General features: G+C 36.9%; 1 pseudogene; it reads right to left on the reverse strand.

Moving 5' to 3' along the window:
• Positions 1–799: 799 nt before the first annotated feature.
• LOC141523022 (ribosome maturation protein SBDS pseudogene) lies at positions 800–1,524 on the reverse strand (annotated as a pseudogene).
• Between the last annotated feature and the right edge of the window lie 3,897 nt (positions 1,525–5,421).

The raw sequence follows: 5,421 nt of genomic DNA on the forward strand, positions 1-5,421 counted from the left end.
TTAAATATAGTCTTTTACATTTTGGCAGCACATTTACTAAATGAGAATACTGATGGACTCCTAATCAGTAACTGTGTGTGTGTGTGTGTGTGTGTGTATGTATGTGTACACATAAACACATTAAAAGTAATGTCAGTTGAGAAGTCACAAATACCCAGCTTAATATTAGGCCAAATTAAAATCACTCAACTTCTTTCATGTAGAAATGTAGGCTCACATCGTTCTGCACACATTCCATTTCTGTTAAGGGACGTTTCTTTCTTTCTTTTTTTTTTAGGTTTTTGCAAGGCAAATGGTGTTAAGTGACTTGCCCAAGGCCACACAGCTAGGTAATTATTAAGTGTCTGAGACCGGATTTGAACCCAGGTTCTCCTGACTCCAAGGCCGGTGCTTTATCCACTATGCCACCTAGCCGCCCCTAGGGACGTTTCTAAAGCATGAATTTTTAGTTAAACTTTGAGACAACTTTCATGGATGTAAAGTTAATAAAGAATAACCACACTCAAAAATTCAGATGACTCAGAGATCAGATGCCCAGGTAAAATGTCATACAAGAAGAGGTTCGTCCTGGTTCTTTTTATATTAGTAACCCAACTGGACAAGCAGGACACGGTTATCCCAATTAATAATATGTATATAAGTGCCTTACTGAAATATATACTTACTGGAATGAAAACCTCAAATTCAACAGTCTAAGCAAGTATTTGGTAGGGAAAAACCCACAAAAGTTAACAGTGTGGAGGAAAGTGAGAACACCTTTTAGTGTTGTGTTTATAAGTAAAAAGACAGTGAAAAGCTTTCATTCAAATTTCTCATCTCCTTCTTCCACATCCTTCAAGCTGAGAACTTCCAAAGAACCTTTTCCTTTTGTCTCCCTCTGTATCAGCTCATCGATTTCTCTAAAGCAGTGGGGGTCAATTAGACACACGACTTCTAAATGGTCACCAAAGTCTTCACTTTCTATCACCTTAATCAATGGCTTGAGTTTTTCTTTTAGCTTTTTTCCCTCCCTCGCAGAGAGGATGAATTGAAGCCTCATGTGGGCTTGCTCAATCTTCATGTTTTCCTTCAACAGTTTGATTACTTCCAAGGCCTTCTGCTTTGTACTCTTGTTAGGTTTGACTGAATAGTGGATATCTTTCATTGCTCTTTCAATGAGGATGACAGTGTAAGGGCTCTTTGTTTCAGGATTCACACATTTATCTGCTATAATTGTTGCAATATCCCTAAACATCTGTTCCAGTCGTGTGTGTGTCGTTCTTTTTCTGACATCTGAACTTCTCCTTTTGTGAAAATCTGCTTACAGATTTAAGTCTGGTCATCTGTTCCAAAAGCACTGATAAGATCTTCCTTTTTGGCAACTTGGCCTTTAGAAACATTTACAAACACTGAGTGGGTCTGCAGAACTTCAAGATCTTTTCCCACGCCGCTCTGCCAGCCCACGACCTTGTTCTTGTAGCAGGCGATGCGCACCACTGTCAAGTTTGTCGGGCGGATCTGGTTGGTGGGCGTGATGATCGACATGGTGGCAGCCGGTGCCCACTGCCCTCCAGGTGGGCTTCCATGCATGTTTATTATAAGGGTTTTGTTTTACTTTTAGTTTTCAAATAAAAAGAACAGTTTCAGGGAAGAGAGAAAAATCAATTTTAATCAATTGAAAAAAGTTGTTGAAAAAAAACAAGACCCTGTTGTCAAGGAGCCCCATTCTAATAAAGGAGATGATACATGTAGGAGGTTTCAGCTGCAATTTAGAAGGCTAGAAAAATCCAGTGGTCCTTAGGGCATTGTCACAAGGGGATGGCAATGAATCTTCTTTTGTTTCTTTAAGAAAGTATAGAATTGAGAGTGTATTCTGATTTCTTCTGGTGAGTCTCTTGTTGGGCTGCTTCTGGTGACACATGTCCTCAACATCTCTTACTGAAGTACAAGCATGACCATAAGCTTCTGTCTGTTCCCTTGGTCCCCAAGAAAAGAGTGGGAATAGTGGATAGATGGACTTATGCCAATGAAATGCCAATGGTGATTGGTCCAGGAAGAGCTACCCATTCAGATATTTTATTTGAAGATGAATTCAGTCCATATGAGCCCAGAGTTGAAGTTCCTAGATGGGAAGAGGATATACTTGCCTATTCCAAAGAATATTTGTAATGATTTCATTTTTTTAAAAAATAAATGAAATACTTTTGAAAAAATGGAATATTGAACATCAACAAAGCACTAAACTTACTGAGCAATTAACTATATTTAACTGGATTGATTCTAGTAATTAAAGAATCATAACAACTATTTAGTCATTATCTTTAAGTCCCCCTCAGGTTTCTTGGCTTGTCCATTATTTCTATTTCGTCTTTCCTCTTCTATGGTTATAGCTACTATTGAAGTACAATATTAATATTTGTGTAATAATACCTGTGTAAAAGGGGTCCTTGACACTTTTTCTGGGCCCTGAGAAACTCCTCAGAAATATAAATATGGGGGGTGGCTAGGTGGCGCAGTGGATAAAGCACCAGCCCTGGAGTCAGGAGTACCTGGGTTCAAATCTGGCCTCAGGCACTTAATAATTACCTAGCTGTGTGGCCTTGGGCAAGCCACTTAACCCCATTTGCCTTGCAAAAAAAAAAAAACCCTAGAAATATAAATATGGCTAGGTGCCTTTGGGTTTGAGAACATTCTGAAAGGACCCAAATGTTTGACCCTGGGGTCATGGAATATACCATAAATTTGTCTGAGATTCTCAAAACACTCTTGTTAACCTAATCATTTTGTTGTCTCTGTAAAATTCCTGCTTCCTCCCAAGACTGCCTTCCCTTCCCCCCAGATGCAGCTGGAACCATAAGATAGTAAATTCCACTCACCTGGAACCTGTGGGAAGCCCATGAATACATGATTCCTTCTGTCTCGGGAAACATGTTAAGACATAAAACAAGACCCTGAGCCTCTTCAGTCCTTGTCTGGGCTCCTATCTATACTAAACTATATATTTGCATATATTTGTAGTAGTTTGACCAAAAAAAATTATATCTAACCCACTATCTCTGCTTCTGTATCCTGTTTGCTCCCAATACCCTGCCCCAAACACTATAAACACTCAGATGCTGTCTGATTTGGGTGCTCTTGATCCCCTCAGGCAGCCCCTGGGTAATAAAGAATCTCCAATTTAAAACTTATCAAATTTTGGTCTCCATCTTGCTCTTTGGGTTCAACACTATGTATTCCTTATGATTCTGCTGTTTTATAAAGATCTTTTCTTCATATTTCTTATATTTGTCAATTTTAATTGCATTATAGTGTTCCATTACATGAATGTACCACAATCTATTTAACCACTCCTGTAATGACTCACTTTTTTTCATTTCTAATTTCAGTTATGTGCATTTTCTCTCCTTAAGAAAAATTTGCTAATAACTTGCCAATTTTGTGAGTCTTTTCTAATAGCTATCACTTAGTTGTATTAATAATTCTATTATCTTTAATTTTACATTTTTATTTATGTCCAGACAAATCTTTGTTATCTCTTTTTTCTACTTTCCTTTGGACTGACATTTTGTTTCTTTTAGTATCTTTGGGTTTAAACCATTCATTCAGACTTTCTCCCTTTTATAAATTTGCCTCTGAGAATCACTTTAGTTGCATCCCACAGAATAATATTAGCATTCTCATTATCTTATATATTGTTATATTTTCATTTGTTTTAACCCAAATATTGTTTAACAGAGTTCTTCTTAGTTTAAAATATAAGTCCAAGATGCTATTATTCTTTACTAAGGATATTGTCATTTGATTCTAATTTTATTACAATGTGATGCGTAAATACAGTATCAATAACTTTTACTACCTTGAATATACCAAGGATTTCTTTATGTTGAGGTGTGAGATCTTACTTGAAAAGAGCATCCATTATTATTTTTTCCCATTCAGTATTCTTCCTGAATATAGAGAGGCATTGACTGCAGAGAGACAGTATTGCATAACGGATAGAGAGTTGGTGTTAAAGAAGAAATGGGTTTGAATCCCACATCTGACACACATCATGACTATGTGACCCTGGGCAAGTCATTTCATTTCTTGATGTTCTAGATAACGCTCTAAGACAATAAGTGGTAGAGAAGATAAAAATCTGTATTGATAGAGGGAGTTTCCATACCTGAGCATTATTTATATCAATGATATCACAGGTCTAGTTCCTATCATCTATCTATATAATAAGAATTTTTCTATATTTAATGGAAATTTAATCAAGTTTTTATTTAGGATTTTATTGCTATTAATCTTTTTTATTAGTGTATCATCTTTTGGGCAAGTCCGGTGCATGGACACATGCTTAGTCCTTTCCATTTCGTAAACCTGATCAACTGTGTCCTCCTTGGAAATCAGTCACTTCTTTTCTTCAACAATTCTTCTGGCCTTCTGCTGAACCATCTTTGTGGACACAGGAATCTCAATGGCCCTTTGCTCTTCAATCCATTTCTTCAATTCCCTCTGTAACTCAGGCCATTTTGTTGACTTTCCTCTCATGGCCTTCTGCTGTGGCATTTTCAGGAGGCTTTCTTCTTCCCAGAACCAGTCTAGGATTGTTTCTAGGACCAAACTTCCATTCAGCAGCACAATTTCCATTCTCTTTTGCAAACTGGATCACTTTTAATTTGAATTCATCATTGTACGAAAATCTTTTCTAAGCCTTTCTGGGCAGAACATGGCAAAATGTAACTTAATATACCAGTAACAAATGTGAAACAATGAGTGCAAAGACACCAAGCGTGAAAAAGAGGGAAATGGAAGTCAAAAAATCTACAACCACCATATAAGATGCTCCCTTTTTAGGCTCCAAATTTTTTGGAAAAGGGTGTATCTTATACATGGGGAAATATGATAATTGGCCTCCTTGGCTCACTCACTGAGTGGCCTCTGTCCTCCCCAGTTCAAGTTTAGTTATAATATTTTTTTCATTGATTATTTTCCCTCTTTTTTGATGATCAGTCATTAAAATGTAATCAATTATCCCTTTAAATGTTTGGCTACAAACCTCCATTCAGTTTGCACTGGCAAAATCCAAATTAAGGTAAAACACTTCAATGATTTAAATTTCTTTCTTTTCTGGATTTCTAATCTCCTTATATGCATTTAAATATGTTAAAATGGCATGGAGTTTACAGCTCTCTGGTTTCAATGGAGTTTTGAACATACAAAAAGAAACTAAAAATAAACTTAAATAATTAACAATCCTAAATTCTGGCTGCTTATTTTACTGTTGGAAGTTGGGGGGAAGGGGGGAAAGTAGGACTTTCTTCCTCCCCACCTCCCTTATTTGATTGGGCAGTTAAAAGTGGAGAGAAGAGGAAAGTTGATAAAAAGTGGAGTTTGTCTCTTCTTTTAGGAAAGTGAAGAGGATACCCAAGTTAGTTAAACCAGTAAGCACCCACT

This window comes from Macrotis lagotis, chromosome 4 (assembly GCF_037893015.1).
Source record: "Macrotis lagotis isolate mMagLag1 chromosome 4, bilby.v1.9.chrom.fasta, whole genome shotgun sequence".
NCBI lineage: Eukaryota > Metazoa > Chordata > Mammalia > Peramelemorphia > Peramelidae > Macrotis > Macrotis lagotis.